The following is a 19,262-nucleotide window of genomic DNA, read 5'->3' as shown; positions in this document are numbered from 1 at the left end:
CAAAAGCCCCCAGAAACCTATCCTTTCTCCCTTTCCCCGCAACCCCCTACCCTACCCCTTATCGTGCGCACCCCTCACCTGGTGCTCCAAAACCGGCAATTCCGCCTCTGTCGCGAACGCCTGCACACTATGGACAGATCTGGCAGTCACCATTGCCATGGCATTCTTGCTCACATCCAGAGCCTGCACCACATGCACCACCCCGGGGTGCCTCAACCTCACTTGCCTCGTCGCATCAGCTCGAATGATCTCCAAAAACCCATCTTCCGCCGCCTTGGTTAATCTAGTGCACATGCGCACCTCTGACAGAGCGACGCAAACGGTGGGGTCAGGCGTGAGTTCTTTTATGGGATATGGGTGTGAGTTCTTCTGGGTCTCGGGCGTCGGGATTTAGGTGTGAGTTTTTTTGGATACCTGTCAATGTGCTGTAGAAAATCCCAAATGATGAACATATCGGCTCTACACGCAAGCCCAGTACAAATCCACATACAGCCTCCCGTCAACAATCACCATGCGATACGCCCTGTATTGCTTGGTGGTCTGTAAATGGGCGACGGAAATCCAGGTTTGGGCCCAGGGCTCCAGATTGTGGTGGATCTAACAGAAGAACTCGAGGCATTTTGGGGCTTTTGAGTGGGACGACGGAGGACGAGGTCATTTAGGGACTTCGTTGTTTTTATAGCAGCAGGCTATGTGAAGGTTTTTTGGCAAGAAGAAGTGCCACGGCGTTGGCTCGAGGTTGTGCCCGGCCAATATCTTGATTTTGGTCTGAGTTCTTCTGGGTGTTGGGTGTGAGTTCTTCTGTGGGATCCGATGCCTTGCACGTCTCGGCTTGCTAGGATTTCGGGTTGAATGTGGCGGCGGAGTTGGGGTTAGGTTTTATGGATATTTCGATTTGGAGGTCATGGGCGAAGGGTGCGACAGTTGTTGCGGGAATAGGGTTTTTTGAGGATTTTAGGGATTTGGGGGCGCAAGGTTTGAAGAGAGGGAAGTCGATAGCATGGATCCGTGGGGGAGGTGAACAAAGTGGAGGAGAGCGGTGGGGGGTTGCGGGGAAGGGATGGGTTTCTGCGTTTTTTTTTGTTTTTTTTTTAATAAACTATTCTTTAATTTATTATTGTTTAATGTATAAAAAATATTTTTTTGCCCACATGGCACAAATGTGGCAGCCATGTGGCACAAATGTGGCAGCCACATCAGCTCTTAACAAACCAATGGATGAAAAATTTAACAGATGTATTATATTGAAATAAAAGAGTACTTGAGGTATGAAAGTGAAATGTTTTAAAGATATTGTAAGGAATTGAAATCGACCCCAAACCTGAGGTGGTAAAGTGTAATTTACCCTAAATTATTACTTTAGTCTAAAGAAAGCATTGGAATTGGCACTGTAGAAATGAACAGTGTTTGGGTCTGAATTTCATTTTTTTTACGAGCATGCCATTCTTTTAAAAAATGGGCTTTGTGGGTTTGGGCTCCGGATGGGATTTTATTTCCTTGGTTGGAATTGTATTGGGTGGATGGGAATGGGGTTTGGGCACACAATCACCCACAGAGAGAAGTCACCTGCAGATTAGAGAGAGATGAGAGCTGACAGAATGGAGAGAGAGTGAGGGCCGCCAATTTTGACTCGGGGAGAGATGGTTGTGCTTCGGGTGGTTGGGGGAAGACAGGGGGACTGACATATTGGAGACAGATGGGTGCTAGGGCTTTCGACTCAGTGACAGAGAGATTTATCTAGGTCCTCTGCCATGACTTATGGGCTTTCCTCTGATTTTAGAGAGAGAGAGAGAAAGAAAGAGAGAATGAGGGGGAAGGCATGGTTGTGTGCAGTTTGTGGGGTTGGCCGATCAGGAAAGGGTGACTGAGGGAAGTCTGGGTGACTTTGAGGGACTGATGGATTGGAGAGAGATGAGAGCTACAGGTATGGATGAGTTTATTGTTTTTAATTCATTGTTTACTGTTTGATTTACCATCTGCTTTCTTCAAATTGTCATAGATATTTTTTTTCCTTCTTTAAAGTTGACATAGATAGTTTTAGGAGGTTTAGTTCATCGGCAGTCTATTGTTTTCCCTGGTAGAAAGGTCCGGTCTTGCTGTATCCTCCGACTCACTCCATTCTGTCTCTGTCTTTGTGATTCTGGGTTCTGTTCTGCCATTTTTTCTTCTCAAAGAAACCTAATTGCAGGTTCCATTTCCTTCTCCAAGCTTTTGTTATGCTTTGTGCTGCTGTATTTTCTATTTTTAATGAGGCTTGATTGAAATATACATCAGTTTGATTGAAATATGCATCAACTTGAATGATTATGCTGCTGTGTTTCAAAGAATAGCAACTTTAATAGGTCTTAAGTCTCTAATTCATTGAACTATTGCATATATTGTGAGGTATTTAATTTTTTCATTTATTTTCGTGTTGAACATATAGATTTTCATTCTGTCGCTGGAGTTAACTTTCCTTTTAAGTGAAGTATTTAATTTTTTTTTGTTTCGTCAGCAGATAATTTGTTCGTATTTTTCATTGCAACCTTTTATGTGTATAAATATGCATGTGATTTTTTTTTTTCCAGGAAAATAATTGCAGAAAGGGAACGTACTTGCCACCAAGGTGTGTTTCGTTTGGGTTTCTAATGTCTATAAAATTAGATTTAATAATTGCAAGCGAATTTTCCCTAGAAACAATCAGATTATTGGATCTAAGTTGCTAATTGTTTTAATTTTGTATAGGCTGCAATAAAATCTGCACCCACAACTGGAGGAGTCAAGACCCCTAACCATTACCACCCTGGAACCGTCGCTCTTTGGTGAGTTTTCAACACAATATAGTTCAAATCCTCTAAATCGTGATCTTGAATTTTACCGTGTTGCATTTCGTTATCTGAACTCTGTTCTTTCATTTATAAATCCGTTTGATTGAAAATTAGTCCATTCGTACCGTCTTCCACCCAAACAACCACTATATAGTTTGAAGAATGCATTTAATCTTTCTGGCAACGCCATTTATTTATCTCTCAGCAGCCTACAAGGGGATTTGATTGCATCATATTGGTTTGGTCACTCATCTCTTTGTCCTTTTTTCTATAAAATTTTGTGTTATGTGGATGTGGGTTATTCTCAATGTTTAGATGGTAATTATTTGACAACTTTTGCAAAATTCTATGTATGATATAATAAAGCTTTTTCGAACTGAATGTAAGCAAAAGTTTTGCAAATTAGAAGTGATAAAAATCTCTATTTCATATAGCTACACTACTGCATAGCAGTATTTGATCAAACTATAATACGTTTTTTTTTACAACGGTGATGCAGAAGGGTTAGCGTTGGAGTTGGAAATAAGTAGGACTTTGTATGGATTATTCTCTCCTTTCCCTGCATTAGAAGGTAAGTATTATTCCAAAATGTTTGGTATAAGTGAAGTTCAGATTGTTGAACCGTAGCATTTTAATTTGACAAGTTCAAAAATTTTCATTGAAATTGAAGCATTTTGAGGATCTCTTTTGAGTTTTATTGTTGTATTATTGTTTTATTCTCGCCTATTTTTGTTTCTACCAATTTTGCTTATATATGTTTGATTAAGAATATAGATATTGAAAGTTTTGTTAATTTTTTCTCATCCCTCTTTTACAAAATTCGGTGAAATGCATTGCAGGTCATCAGTGCCCTTTTGCCTCCAAAGTTTCCAAACTAACTGAACTCATGTCCCTCAGGCCCATTTCTCCTCCTTGACTTGCTGTGAAGAAGCTCAACTTCTCAGGGTTCGGTTTTATTGTTAGAACTTTTGTTTTTTTACATATGTTTGTGATTAATGGTTTTCTTTTGAAAAAATGCTAATGGAAAACTGAATTTGAGTTATGACTTGTGATTTTTATTTGTTGCTTACTAAGATTTTTGTCCATTTTCTCCACCTCTCTCTCATAGCGGAATCACCATCACCACCCAACAAACCCAAGTGGGGGAATTTCGATTACTGTTCTTGGAGGGAGGTAAAGCTGCTATCTTTCTCTACAAAGCGTTGGATTTTTTTAAATTTGGGTTCCATATTTTTTTTCTCTATTGGTTTAGCTTATGTCAAATTTCGCTACGTCTTAAGGTTCACTTATGCCTTATAATTGGTAATATTTTCAGTGCGCCTGTGTACAACACTACGTGGTGTTCATGCACAGCCGTTTTGTTATTGGTTTTTGGCTGTTTGTTATTATGTTCCATTCCACTTTGATATCCTTTAATAGAAAATGCTAAAATCCTAACTCATTCCCATTCAATGACATCTTAAGTTGTTGTAGAAGCAAATGATCCAATAATTACATATTTAATCAGAACTCCATGAGTGTTTTTTTCAATGATTTGTTGATTTTGTGTGATTTCAGTTGCATGGCTATCATAAAGCGAATCCTCAACTTTGTTCGTGTATATTGAGAGTAAATTAGAGAGCTAAAACGTAGTAAAGTTTGAATATTTATGTTTAATGTTGTTTTGAGTTTGGATTCATTTTGTTTGTTTGATATAACAAATTCAGTGATAGCGAATTGGCGCTTTTCTCCATTTTGAACAGTGTTTAACTCATTTCTAATTTTCTGTTTGGTTTCCAAGAAAATCGAGGGTAAAAAGGATAGAAGATTAATGAATTCACTGAATTGAGTGCTTTAAGTCCAATTTTGATCGAAGTTATTCCCTTTGCTTTCATTTCTGGTTTTTTTCTTTTGGGTTTCCGGCACGTTGAGGATGGTAAAATAAATTATTTTGATTTTGGAAGTCTACTTTGTTTTTCAGCTTTAGTTCTTGGGAGAACCGAGAATGTGATTTCATGTATGGTGGTTGTATTTGTCTGTCATTTGAAAGCAATTGAAACAGAGAGAGAGAAGGGAGAGGAAAAGGATTTGGTCCTCATTTAATTCTTCTTCTATTTCATAGATTCAAAATGTGTTTGGTATCTCACTTAATTGGTGTACCTTTGCTCATTTAACTCAAATTTAATATGATTTGGTCCTCCAATTTCTCTAAATTGCTAACGGATTTATTTTCTTGGGAAATTTCATGAACTCTGGTTGTGATGCTTGCAGGTGAACTATATGCATGGTTTTTTGGGATGAGTTAGGAATATCCACCTGAAAACAGCATGGAAGATAAAGAACTGGTATGTTGCTTCGTCTTTCTGTTGGATTTTGATGTTTATGTTCTGCTGCTAAGAGGATTTTATGGTGTTCTAAACCTGTTTTGTAAATGTGCTTAAAGATTGGACACGTTCTTCAATGTTAGCCATGTTGTTGAATTGGATATGTGGTTGAATTTTAGGTATTTACTTTGAATTGATTTGGATATGTAGTTTATTGAACTGGAATTTCGATATGTGCTGATATGAATTGGATATGTTGAATTAGAGATGTGCTCCTTTGAATTCGATAGGTTGAAAAATGACAAGCCATGGTATAATGACTGCTTTTTTTTGTTTTGTTTGTTTGTTTTTTTTTTTTAATTTTTGTGCCAAGTTTACATAAGTCCCTAAGGTTGAATGTTGTTGCAATTTGGACGATCAGCCATTGATCAAAATCATTAGAAAACATGACTTAGTAGAGAAATGACAAGTCCATCACATATTAGAAAATCAGTTTTGCCCATTGATCTAAATCATTACAGGATTAAAAACTAGAATCTGACTTTGAAAGAACTAACTTTCTCTTCTAAAACAGCTTCCTCCAACAAAAAACGTTCTTGCAGATGTTTAACTGCACATAGTAATGCAAAAAGATAATAGGTCAGAAGTTAATAGTTTACACCCATATTTCAAACACGATGATTGTTTGTTTTGAACATACACCAGGTTCACCTTATATCAGCAATTTCCCAGTCACACTAGCATAAACATTAGATATGAGTTTCATAAAAAAAACAATTTGGTAGATTTGTGTATGCCCCCTTGGGAACTAATTCTGTGTGGAATTTTGTTGTATGGGCTATGGAGTAAATATATGTTGCATGACGTGACTTATTTGAGTTCAATAGAGGATCGTGGCGATGCCCATGAAAAGCTGCATATCATGCTTCTTATGAAAACTTTCCCTTCATCTTTAGATTAGCAAACAGAAGAATGAATTCAGAACAGTAGGATTTCGATTGCTTTTTCTTTGCTCATTTGATTCGCTGGGTTTATAGATTTTAAAGGTTCAACATCGACCCGATGTTCATTTTTGAAATACACGAAATTTCCTTTTTATTTTTCTGGGTATAAATTATCTGTGAAACTCTGGTTTGATTTGACTTTTGAAAGAAGAAAAGAAAAGGATAACTGAGAGATTGGTTTTTGAAGAGAACCCATCTGGATATGGAATAAGATCCTTTGACTAGGCCTAAGAGTCATACGTCAAGATTTTGAGTTGTTTATTTGGGCCATGAGATCCATTGGTACCTAAAATGTGTACTCCATTGAGGGACACCTTTTGAAAATTTAAATTCAACCAAAGGAATTTCAACATTTGTGCTTTGGAAGTTAGCTACTTGAACAAGAACTTGAACATTTGACATATATTTTATCCTTTTCCATAATCCCTGTTGGATCAATACTCCCTCTCAACATGCAAGTCGTGGCACTAGAATTCCTTTTTTAAGACTGGTATTTTCCTCTTTCTTCAAGAATGACAAACGATGTTGCAAATATGATTCTTCTAGAGGAATATAAGAAGACATCATCTTAAACGTAGTGAAAGGAGCTGCAAATACAAAACATGAAGGAACAAAACCCATCAAGGAACTAGAAATAGTAAAAGGAAAAATAAATTTGATAGGAGGTTATATAATCCATGGACATGTATATAAAACAATCATATGGCAGCCATTTGAAAAGAAATAAATATCATCTTACCTTTGGCTGCTGCACGCCTATTGAAGAAAACACCACGAGTACTTTCCTGATTTGTCATTAGTAACTCCATAAAATAATCTTTCAGCGCCCCTCCATGGCATAGAAGGGCAATTAAATTCCTATTGCACATACAATGCAGTAAGACTAAGATACGATCACATTATATGAACTTTAATTAGTTTTCATGACACAGTTTCAATTTCTTTGCTTTGCTTTGGAAATTTGTGAGTTGATCTTCAGATCACTTAATCGATTTAGCTTGCAGTTTCACTATTGAGGATTGTTCATGTATTTTAATTTTACCTGGATTCTATTTTTGTGATTGCCACCCTTAGTCGGTGGTATTATCTTTACAATGGTTTAAATTGCAGATTTAGAGAATCTAATAACAAAACTAAATTATATGTTCAATGCTTTTCGTTTTCATTTTGGGTTTTGCTTTGTTTGGAAATTTGTGCGTTTATCTTTGGTCAAATGTAGGCAACAATGTGAAAGTTGATGTTTTGAGACTTACCCTTTGTTTGCTGCTGCCTTTAATGTAGGGGTTCTAAGCCATACATTTCAATCAAACCTTTGGTATGTCTTGAACTTGGATACGTTGTTTCCCCATGCTTTCCGTTTAAGCCAGTGCGATTTTAGAATTTTTTTAATTGAACCTTTGGTTTCTTCGTCTTATATTATACGTTTGTCCCATGCTTTGTTTCTCATTCTTGGTTGTCTCTATCACCTTTGATTGTCCAAAGGTCCGATAGTACTTTGTTTTTTTGGGTTTAAATAATGTCTATGCAATTCTATTATTTTTTTGAAAATTTCTTGCTCTCTCTGTTTGTAAAGCAAAATAAACTGGTTGGAGTATCTTCTAAAGGGCTCCTGCAATCTTTATAATTACTCTGTTGTTTCTGTTAGTTATGGGTATCTGACTTTCTTTTTAATTTCTATATATGTCGTTCCAATGGAATCAAGTGCCAAAATTAGAATAAACATCTTTTAGTCAAGTTGGACACTTATCCATATAATGTTTGGTTCAGGGATCCTTATACAAACATAATCTTCTGATGTATTTCAATCAGTGTGAAAATTGTCTTAACTATACAATTGATGCGTTATAGTCTTAGTTCATTGAATCCGTTTGTTGACGGTTTGAATTCTTACTGTGAATCTCACTCATTTTTTGCAGTTAACACTGTCAAAATGCTTTTTGGTTCTGTTTTCTATATTTGTTATTTAAGTTTTGCAAATCTTCTACATTTACTTTATTAATCTGAGTTTTTAAGATTTTTGACGGTGTTGTTTTTCAAGATACAAGTTAAAAGATATTTTAAAAAAAACATAAATATTAACGCTGTATTTAATTTTTGATCCAGGGTGAATAATATGGTATACGAGATTGATCGAAGAGAGCAACAAATTATAGGAGGAGTGTTGGTAAAAAATTTAAGGGAACTGGTTAAGGCTCGACACGATGAACAAAATCGAGGGACATTAGTGAGATATTATGACACTGCTCCGGGACCTAGTACAAAGAGAGCAGTGAAAATAGAAAAAACAAGAATGGGTTTGCGTGTTTATGGTAGGGGTGCAAACAAAAACAAGTTGGTGGTCCATACCACATATCCACCTACAAATCGTAGTAATCTACCAAAAGAAAAGGTTTTGTCGGATAAAAAACCTTTGCAACATTTTTTGGGGTTTTTCAGTGGGATTTACAACTTTAGTGGCTGGAAAAAACTTGGATTTTTGTTGCTCTTGCTTGCCTTTGCTGCAACGGCCGTTTGGGTTTTAAATGTCTAAAGACGGGATGGGTTTTAGATAAGATAAACGCAATGTAAACTTTTTTTGTTTGGTCATAAGGGCGATACTGTAAACAATTAAGCCTTTAACCGTTTTAAGGATAAAGTATTGTTAATACGTTTTTTTGCAACTTTTTGGTACACTTCTATCTCACTAATGAATGTTTTCTGCTGACCCTTTTATCGTTTTAAGGATAAAGTATTGTTAATACTCTCTTTTTCACCTTTTTGCTGCAGTTCTGTCTTTCTGAAGGCAATAACCTTATTGTGCTGGAATTATGTTTCTCTCCTTATATTTGTATGCCATTTGTATTGTTGTTGATAGGATCCTTTAGCCAATGCTTCTTTGGTGGTTATACACTTTTAAGGCAGTTGTTGTTTTCATGTTTTGGATTTCTAAGTGAGCTGCCGTTCTCATCATTGAGTATTTTCAATTGTGTGCCTCTTACTTTTTTTGCCTTAACTTTAATCTTATGATTTTTGGTGCCCTAATGAATTTTTCTCATAATGCATATAAAAACCTTTGACTTTGGTGCTTCTATTGAAGCAAGAAAAACTCATATCTCCCTTTTATAATTTGATTAGTGGTTGTTGATTAGATTTACCTAATTCTTTTACTAAGAATTTGGTTTACATACTCCGTTCGTTTTTCTTCATATAAGTATATAAAAATTGCATCATGAAACTAATTAGAATTATTGAACTTATGGATGAGTTGGCATTGTTAATTGGTCGTACTTAAACTCAAAACATGTTGGAGTATTTCTTTTATTAATAATTTGTATCAAATTAAACGTTTCATAAGAGTCTAAATTGAGAGCTTTCTGAAAAAGAATGCAACTAGATCACACCATTTTATATATATTTTATTACATTGCTTATAACACAGGTCAATATTTTGTAAACTAGAGCAAAAGTTCATTATGCTGTCTTAAGTATTGCTAAAATTGTCAAGTGAAATGTAGTTGGCGAATACAAAAAATTAACCTATGAAATCTTAATGATGATTGTTCATGTGACCCTGTTGATAAGTGTCTCCAATGTGATGGATATTTTGTGATGTAAAAGTGTTAGTTTGACGTTGGATTCTTGGTGAACATGTGCTATCCCAAGTGATGGAATCGCATCATGGGTTTCTATGTTTCCATAAACAGATTTAATGAAAATATTTTCCAACATCTACGAAAACAGACATGGTGAACACAAACTTTAATCTTCAAACTTTCTCAGTGTTGCAGTATCTAGTGATTTAGTTTATCCTGTTAACCTATTGTAAGATCAACCAAAAATGTTTTGCATGTTCTTATTGTTTTGCATTATATGCTTTTTTATTGTTAGATCAATTGTGATTTTGTATTATTCGTGTTTGCGGTGTTAAATTGTTCATGTACTTTCACTTTTGCATCTAATTAGTCAACCGACAACAAAATTTAAACGTTTTAAATTCTAATCATCTCTATTTAAGACAATGCATTTTTTTTCTAACCTAAAACCGTTTGATGCATGTCATTTCTTTAAAGTATTGAAACATACATCGTTCCAACTGTATATGTGTTTATATATTCTCTTTCTTTCTGTAGGTTCTATAACTACTATTTTAATTGTTCCGGTCCTGTATTACTGCTCAATTGGATTTGTGCGTAGCTGCAATCCCGTCTCTATATCGGTTAGATTTCTGCAACTTTAAAGAACCATCACCTTCTTCGTTTCTTTTTGCTTTTTTGTGGCCTTGAACATGCAATCATTCATGAATCCTTCTTGGATCGTGGTTCCTTTCTTATTTGATATTTATGCTGCTGCTCTTTATCGCTGTTTTTTTAGAAATCATTGCATGCTTTATCCATACTTTTTACCGTTGCAACGGGAAACAACGTTGTCCAGAGAGACAGCCGTAAATTAAGTTTCTCTGTTATTTGTTCTAATCTAATCACATTATGATTGTGTTTTTACTGTTGTGTTTACAATGTGTTTGTCTTTTTAATTACCTTTTGCTTTAATGAGTCATGGTTCGCTACTAATTTCATTTGGTTTGGATGGTTATTTGGTTGGAGTGTTGCTTTTATTAGAGAGTGAACTGCTGCTGTTTCTGTTGTTTTCTTTGCCCTTTATGTAGTTTTATGTCTAGACGAATAGGGCGACCTACGAGGGCTGTTAAAATTGAACGTGCCGATTTGCCTGCATTTGTTGCGGATGGTGATCTCAGTAATTCAGAGTTGCAAGATGTTCCCACTGCTTACGACGATCAATATAATGATGTTTCAAGTTCTTTCTCACTTTTGAAAAACCAACACAACCCTTCCCAAACATTTGCATCAGCTTTCAAACAAAATTTTCCCATCCATGGAGTTTTTAGCCCACATTTCGAACCTGGGACAAGTTCTAATTAGATTTATGTGCCGCCTTTTCTTGCTGATCGTGCAAATGTGTGCAATCTGTTAGCCGTTGATGCTCAAACCAATCATTCTAGCATGAACCCGCTAATAACGGGGCAAGCCAACTATCAAAAAAAAAAAAAATAAAGAGTATGCAGTCTTTCGACATAACTTTGTTCTCATTTTCTCGCTAATTTCAAAAGTTCACTTTTCTCCATTAGTTAACTTAAGGTTGTTGATTTGATGTCTGCTTCTATTAATCTTTGTTTTTATAGGGATTAATACAGAATATGTTGATTTTGGCTTAAGAAATTGCCAATGTCAATACTGCGGTGCTCTGTTTTGGTCTACAGAACAGTCTGCAAAGAATGTTCCATCTACTTCTGCCCTGCAGTTCACCGTGTGTTGCATGAGTCAAAAAGTAAAATTCCCACGTGTTAAACCCACACCTCCTTATCTGGATCATTTGTTGAATCCCAAAAAATTCTCAAAGCTGCTTGCAATTTAAAACAATTGTTAGATCGTATAATTCAATGATGGCGTTAACATCAATGGGAGCCAAAGTCGATGCATCAATCAACAAGGGTCGGGGTCCTTATATTTCTAAGATAAATGGTCACGTACATTATTTGATGGGTCCTTTAGTGCCTTTGGTGGGCAAAAATCCTAAATTTGCACAACTGTACATCCATGACACTCAGAATGAAGTCAGTAATCGTATTGGTTGTTTTGGTGGATTAGAAGCGGTTAAAAAATTCGACCATCATGTTGTTGATGGCCTTATTAAAATGCTAGACGAGTGTAATGAGGTTGTTAAGCTTTTTAGGCTCGCCAGAGATATGATTGATGAAGGGTCCACAAGTCATTTGCGTTTACATTTATACGGTGCGCGGGGCAATCATGATGCACAATATAATTTGCCCGTGTCTGACAAGATAGGTGGCTTGATAGTTGGGGATATCGGTGAATTCCACACTGAAAGAGATATCATTGTAGAGCATAGGACGAATGGCCTACAAAGAATCACAAAGTTACATCCTAAGTACATGGCACTACAATATCCTCTTCTTTTCCCCTACGGTGAAGATGGGTATAAGAAAGGCCTTCCTTGGAATCCAGATTATAAAGGGAAAAAAACCAAAGACTAAGGGAGTTTCAATGAGAGCGTTTCTAGCTTATCAAATTCAGGATAGACCAGGACACAATGATACCCTGTTGAAAGGTGGCAGATTATTTCAGCAATATTTAGTTGATGCATATGCCACGCTTGAAGAAGATAGGTTAGATTTCATCAAGGTAAATCAAGATTCTTTAAGAACATAAAGTCTTAATGGAATTCATGAAGCGCTAAAAGCAAGAAATACAAGCAGTTCTGCTGTTGGCAAGAGAGTCATTTTGCCAACTTTGTTTACTAGCAGCGTTAGATAGATGATAAATAATTATCAGGATGCAATGGCCATATGCCGTCACTTTGGAAATCCTGATTTATTTATCACTTTCACTTGCAATGCTAAATGGCCTGAAATTATTGAAGATTTGGGTTATAAACCTGGTTGTAGAGCTGAAGATAGGCATGATATAGTCTCTAGAATTTTTAAAGCAAAGCTTAATCATATGATTAAATTCATCAAATCAGGGAAACCTTTTGGCGATATCGAATCTAGTTAGTTAATAGCTCTTGGCCAATTTTTTCCCTTTCTTTGTTTATCTATCTTCTTATTACATATTTAAAGCGTTTTGTTTTCATGTCTTTGCATTCTTTATTTAAAAACAGTGATTTACATGGTGGAGTTCCAAAAACGGGGTCTTCCTCATTGTCATATCTTGCTTTGGGTGAACAAACATTATAAATGTCACTTTCCCTACGATATTGATTCTATTATTTCGGCTGAGCTTCTTGATACAGATTCTGACCAAGTTGGGTATGATGCAGTTTCACAGTACATGATCCATGGGCTATGTGGTCTTGCAAATCAATTTTCACCATGCATGAAAGAAAACAAATGTTCAAAAAAATTTCCAAAAGCTTTCACAAGTGAAACCACTTTTTCGGATGATGGTTTCGTTGCTTATAAGCGTCGGGATATAGAAAATATGTTTGTTTTGAAAAATGGAATCAAGCGTGATAATGCATTTGTTGTCCCTTATAATCGTGAGCTATTATTGAATTATCAAGCGCATATAAATGTTGAATCATGCTCTTAATCAACACTCATCAAATATCTTTTTAAGTACATAACTAAAGGCGTTGATCGGGCTAGAGCTGTTTTTGAGGATGAAGAGTTTGATGAGATTGTGGCTTATCTAAATTGTAGATATTTATGCCCTTAAGAAGCTGTTTGGAGATTGTTACAGTTTCACATTCATTTTAGGGAACCATCGGTTGAAAGATTGTCCATGCACCTTCCATTTGACCAAAATGTTGTTTTTAGAGAGATCGATGATCTCAACTATGTTATCAACAACCCTAATCTCGAAAGAACAATGTTAACACAATGGTTTGAAACCAATGTCCAAGACTCTGATGCACGTAAGTTATCTTACATTGAATTTCCTACCAAGAATGTTTGGAAAAATGATAGAAAACAATGGAGCTGTAGAAAACAAGGTAGATCTTTAGGTAGGGTTACGTATGTTCACCCTACTGCCGGTGAATTATACTATTTGAGGTTGTTGCTTAACTACCATAAAGGCAGCTTTAGTTTTGACCATTTAAAGACCGTCAAAGACGTTCTTGAACCCACATTCCAAGCTGCATGTACATCCTTTGGTTTATTGGGAGATGATAGGGAATGGAATAGTGTTATGTTAGAAGCAGTTATCACTGCGTCATCTTTTCAATTGAGGTAGTTGTTTGTCACATTGGTGCTCTTTTGCAATATTGCTGATCCATCAACTTTGTTTGAAGCGCATTGGAAGACCATGTGCGATGACATTTCCAGAAAATGCTTAACGTTTTTGGCCTGCAAGATGTTTCTAAATACCAAGATGAACTTAGAAATTCTTTTTTGTATGAGTTAGAAAAGTTGTTCACAGCTTCAAATAGTTCTTTATCAAAACATCACCTGCCACAACTGAACAATCTAATGATGGATAGACTGAAGAATAGGAGTTTGAGAGAAGAGTTAAATTACGATGCTAACTCACTAAAACAAGAGCACTCATTTCTGATCGGCCAATTAAACAAAGAGCAAAAATTAGTTTAATACAGCGTCATAGAGACGATTGACAACAACAAATCTGGCCTATTTTTTGTGCATGGTCATGGTGGGACAGGCAAGACTTTTTTGTGGACCACCATCTTAGCTAGAATTAGATCCCAAAATCAAATTGTTTTGGCAATGGCTTCATCTGGAATTGCTTCCCTTTTGCTTCCTGGTGGAAGAACAGCTCACTCTAGATTTAAAATTCCTATCAACCTCACAGATTGTTCGGTTTGTGAGATTAAAAAAGGGACTCATCTTGCAAAACTAATCATTGATAGTTCGGTTTGTCTGGGATGAAGCCCCCATGAATCATAAACGATGTTTTGAAACTCTTGATAGATCTCTTCGTGATGTTCTTAAAGGGTCAAAATCAGGCTTTGACCATTTGCCATTTGGAGGTAAACAAATTCTTTTCGGAGGTGATTTCAAGCAAATTCTTCCTGTTGTTCCAAGTGGAAGTGTTGCTAACATTGTTCAAGCTTCATTGACGAGTTCATACCTTTGGTCCTATTTAACTATATTTTTCCTAAAGCAAAACATGAGGCTTTCGAAAACAGGTCTAAACGAAGTGGAAAGAAAAGAACTCACTGATTTTGCAAAGTGGATATTAGATATTGGAAACGGTACTATTGCCAGATCTATATCTTCAACCGATGAAGAAAGCTCCTGGGTCAAAATTCCAAAACAATTCCTTATCCATTTTGATGAAGATCCCATCAAATCCATGGTTTCAGCTATGTATACAAATTTCACAACAAATTTCTGAGATGTGTCATATCTAAAAGAAAGAGTTGTTGTGACACCACGAAATGATACAGCAACTGAAATAAACGATTTTGTGTTGGGTATGGTGCCTGGCGAAAGCCGTACTTATCTCAGTTTTGATTCGATGTCTTCTGCAACAGAAAATTCTGAAAATTTAGATGTGCTTTATCCAATAGAATTTCTAAACCAACTTGATTTACCTGGTTTGCCGCAGCACAAGTTGGCTTTAGAAGTTGGTGCCCTGGTGATGTTAATCAGAAATTTAAATCAAAGCGGGGGGTTGTGTAATGGAATGCGATTGGTTGTAACGCAATTGAGCCACATAGTTGTGCAAGCAAAAATCATGATGGGAAGCAACATTGGTGAAATAGTATATATCCCCTGGATCATTATTGAATCATCGCAACATAAATATCCCTTCACTCTACGACGACGACAATTCCCTGTAAAAATTTGTTATGCAATGACAATCAACAAAAGTCAAGGACAATCCTTGAGAATTGTCGACCTGTTTCTATCACAAGTTGTTTTTTCTCATGAACAACTATATGTTGCGTTGTCCAGGGTCACCTCAAAAAAGAGGTCTCAAAATTGTTATTGCTCACGATGCTGACATGCGTCATGGTTATACAAAAAACATCGTTTATAAAGATGTTTTGAAACATTTGCATAACGGTATGCATTTATATTAACGTTATGTGCTTTTATTTATTTTTTGAAATATGGCTGTGCTATTCTTTAATGAATTACCTTATTCAATGTTGAATTTAATTTGCTTTTAAATTTTATTTTCTCTAGATTGATGGAGCTGATGCCGATTCGTCTTCTGAAGCCCTACCAACCAGGGAGCAAACTCCAAATCAGAGTTTGCAGGATGTGGGTCACAAAAAGCATCGGAGATGATCCTCAACCAACAAGTCTTGATTGTGTCATTGTTGATAAACAGGTCCGATTCTTACACCTTTTTGACAAATCGTTGAATTTTCTGTTGTTAACCAACCTTGATTACAATATGCAACAATTTGAATGAAATATACATCGGCTTGATTGATTATGTTGTTGTACTCTCGAGCTAAAAAGACTACGAAACCAACTAACCACCCTACCCCATGCCAAGGCTCTACCATTTGACATGAGAATCACTGTTGATCAAATAGGACTGGCCCGGTTACTAAGCAAAGTCTTGGGTGGAACAATTATTACTCTATATATATAACAAGAATTAAACTTTACTTCACTTAGAATAAAAATTAAAAACGAACTTAGACTAAAAGTAAGTGTTTCAATCTCACTCCCCACAAACGATGTTAATGTGAATGTGCAATTCACCATGTCCATTTGTTCTAACATTTAAAATCATCTATGGATATTAACTTAAAAAGAATGAAAATTTTTATTGACTCAAAAATTAAAAACCTAAAATTCTATTTCCCACCCCCAAACTTAAATCGCACATTGCCCTCAAGGGGTGAAAAATTAAATAAAAGTAAAATAAAAATAACTAATTAAAACTATAAAAAGATAAAGATAAAAACAGAAAGCAAATAAAAGAGCTACCTAGAAAAAATATAAATAGAAAGCATGCATAAATAAAACAGAAAAAATAAGCAAACAACAAGCAGCAAACAAAGATAAAAAGAGAAGCAGTAGCTTCAGCTTTTTGCCACTTTTCAGCTTAAAATGACAATGGCTTTGAAAATAAGCAGAGTTACCAAACACAAATTTTACTTCAGCTTTTTTTCATCCTTGCTTTTTTTTCTTTAATCACTTCAATGTCAAATCAGACCTTAAACGTCCATAAACGTCCCCACGCAAATTTATATTGAAAATGACTTGCACATAATTTCGAGGTAATAAAATAAAATTGTCAAAGTCACCTGCTGACAAAATTATGCAAAACAAAATATCTTCTTTGTTATGATGTATGAGGTTTTCAATGTCGAAATGTCTAAAGTGATCACTAATGTCAATGTCTGCTATAGCATGGAAGAAAATAAACGCATGATTGGACCATAAAATGGAAGCCTGTCAATATCATACTTTGAATCTTCCAAACCCAACTAACTAATTCCTAGTGAATGTTGTTCAATAACTGAATAAGCGATATTCTATCTGTCATAATATAAATAGAGAAATAATATATTTTTTGTGTTTTTCTACTTATTTTATAATCATAAAGTAACTGCTTGAAAACTAGACACTCAACTTGCAAAGTTTAAAGATTAATATAACTACTTATATTATATATAATGCGATGTCTAAACCCCTTTTACATTTTGTTTTTGGTACTAGTTATTGACCTAGAATTGGCCAAGTCAAGGGTTTTATCCCTTGTCATTTTATGAGTTTTCCATGCTCAACTTTATAATTTGTTAAATTTTTATATTTCTTTCAAATTTATTTTTTGCTAGCAATTTTGGAATTAATTTTTGTATAATCTTTTTTTTTTTTTAATGAACATTTTGATGTAAAAAATTGTTTGTAATTTTGAGTTTTTTTATGAATAGGTGAAAAATGAACTGGTATTTATAGAGTTTTGGAGAAGTTTTGGTGTTGGATCTAATTTGGATTAATTAGTAATATTATTTTGACTACTAGATTTGAATTCGAGCCATTAGATCTTTTTTATTACCATTAAAATTGATTAAATTGGATTGAGTCGTTGGATTAAAAAAAGATGCAGCTAGGTGCGAATCATTGGATCATAATCCAAGAGGTGTGACAACCAATGAATGACAACGGCTCGCGCTTCATGCGATGTTGCAACTTGTTGTCCCCCTCAGCCCAATTGCATTTCATATCCATTCGATGTGGATGCAAGATCCAAATATACACTCAAACCCAAATTCCTATTTTTCCCACCTCCTAAATACATCATTTGGAGATAATTTGGACCAAAAACTTAGGTTTTATCCATAAACGTCCCACTCAAATTTATGTCCAAACGACTTGCACTTGCACCACATAATTTTGTGATGGATAGTATTTGGCTGTTAATTGGATTATTACTTAAATGTTTTTTTACAAATGATATTATCTATATTAAGGGGGTGAGAAGTGGACTAATACTAAAGGGGTGGGAAGTGGACTAAGTCTCACAATGAACTAGCAATAATGTGATTCAAATTCGTTTTTGACGAGAATCAAATCTAAAACCTTTCACTTACTAGTGAACCAGAATATCACAGCGATTATTACTTCAGTGTTGATTAACGTGCTTATTTTCTGATAGTGACATCATTTGACTTGCAAATTGGGTTTAAAAATTTGGTCTTTCTAGCATTATCATTTTTAAGTATGGGATATTTAAGCAATACTCTGCATGCCATAATACAAGTGAGGCAAATGATATATTTTTTTGTGTCCTTATTTTATAACACATGGAGTACCGCTTAAATATCGGATCCTCGAAAAGACTTCTCCTAACTAAGAAAGTTCAAAGATTAACATCAAGTACTAATTCTAAGTTGCGCATTTGTCACTTATAGAGAATACACTTGCAAGCGTGGTAGACTAATGATTAAGAGGTGATTTCCTCATTAACTTTTATCTTCCACGTACTCCTTTTTTTTTTGTAGTCTTTTATATATTTAATAAATCAAATCAACAAAGAGAAAACGGCAGTGCGAATATACACTTGTATTTAGGGGTGGTTTGGTTTAGGATGGCGAACAGAAATGGTCTATTAAAAAACTGAACTGAAATTGTTCAGAAAAAGAGGGCAAAAAACCAAAACCAAAACCAAACCAATATTTCGGTTTTCTCGAAATTCGGTAATATCGAAATAGTTTCGGCTTTTCGGTTTGGACTCGAGAATGGGCCTTCAGGTCAAATTTTTTGGGCTTCTAATTTCAAGACCAGCTAAACCCAGTTTTGCCCAAACTTTTTCAACCCCAAATGTTAAGCTATGTGCCTATGCTCATGTGCTCTATTACTCTACATTTCCTGAGCAAAAGTAATTGTGATTATTAGAATTACATCAATTTAATGAAAAAGTTTGTATCTTACTACGATCACATCAATTCAAAAATTTCTATAGAAAGGAAACAAATTGCTGCAATTGCATTAGTACACCATTACAGTACAGACCTCAACAATCCCTAATCTCAATAATCCTCTCAACCATTACACTAAAGGTCTGATCTCAACAATCTTCTAATCTCAAATCAAAATTCGAAGCCCAAATAGGAACTCTAATCCCCATTTCAAAATCCCAAATCAAAATCCTAATTTAAATATGACGAATTAAAGGGAAAATTTCTTACATTGAGCGAGA

The 19,262-nt window shown here is 35.3% G+C and overlaps 1 long non-coding RNA gene across 9 annotated transcripts; it reads left to right on the top strand.

Moving 5' to 3' along the window:
• Nucleotides 1-1,741: 1,741 nt before the first annotated feature.
• On the top strand, nt 1,742-17,508 carry LOC103932628. Of its 9 annotated transcripts, XR_007254361.1 has the most exons (11): nt 1,742-1,924; nt 2,568-2,605; nt 2,725-2,801; nt 3,307-3,378; nt 3,647-3,752; nt 3,916-3,980; nt 5,058-5,131; nt 7,396-7,429; nt 10,224-10,309; nt 15,785-15,932; nt 17,494-17,508. It is a non-coding gene; the product is annotated as an uncharacterized LOC103932628 (long non-coding RNA). The 9 variants fall into 9 exon arrangements; XR_001951816.2 differs by lacking the exon at nt 17,494-17,508 and having other exon boundaries at nt 15,785-16,040; XR_001951818.2 differs by lacking the exons at nt 15,785-15,932; nt 17,494-17,508 and adding an exon at nt 12,949-13,224.
• The last annotated feature ends 1,754 nt before the right edge of the window (nt 17,509-19,262 follow it).

Source organism: the organism of the source record quoted next, unplaced genomic scaffold (assembly GCF_019419815.1).
Source record: "Pyrus x bretschneideri cultivar Hongxiangsu unplaced genomic scaffold, Pyrus_bretschneideri_v1 Contig7, whole genome shotgun sequence".
Taxonomy (NCBI): domain Eukaryota; kingdom Viridiplantae; phylum Streptophyta; class Magnoliopsida; order Rosales; family Rosaceae; genus Pyrus; species Pyrus x bretschneideri.
Note: the sequence above shows the minus strand (reverse complement) of the source record. Positions and strands in the feature narration are given on the sequence as shown.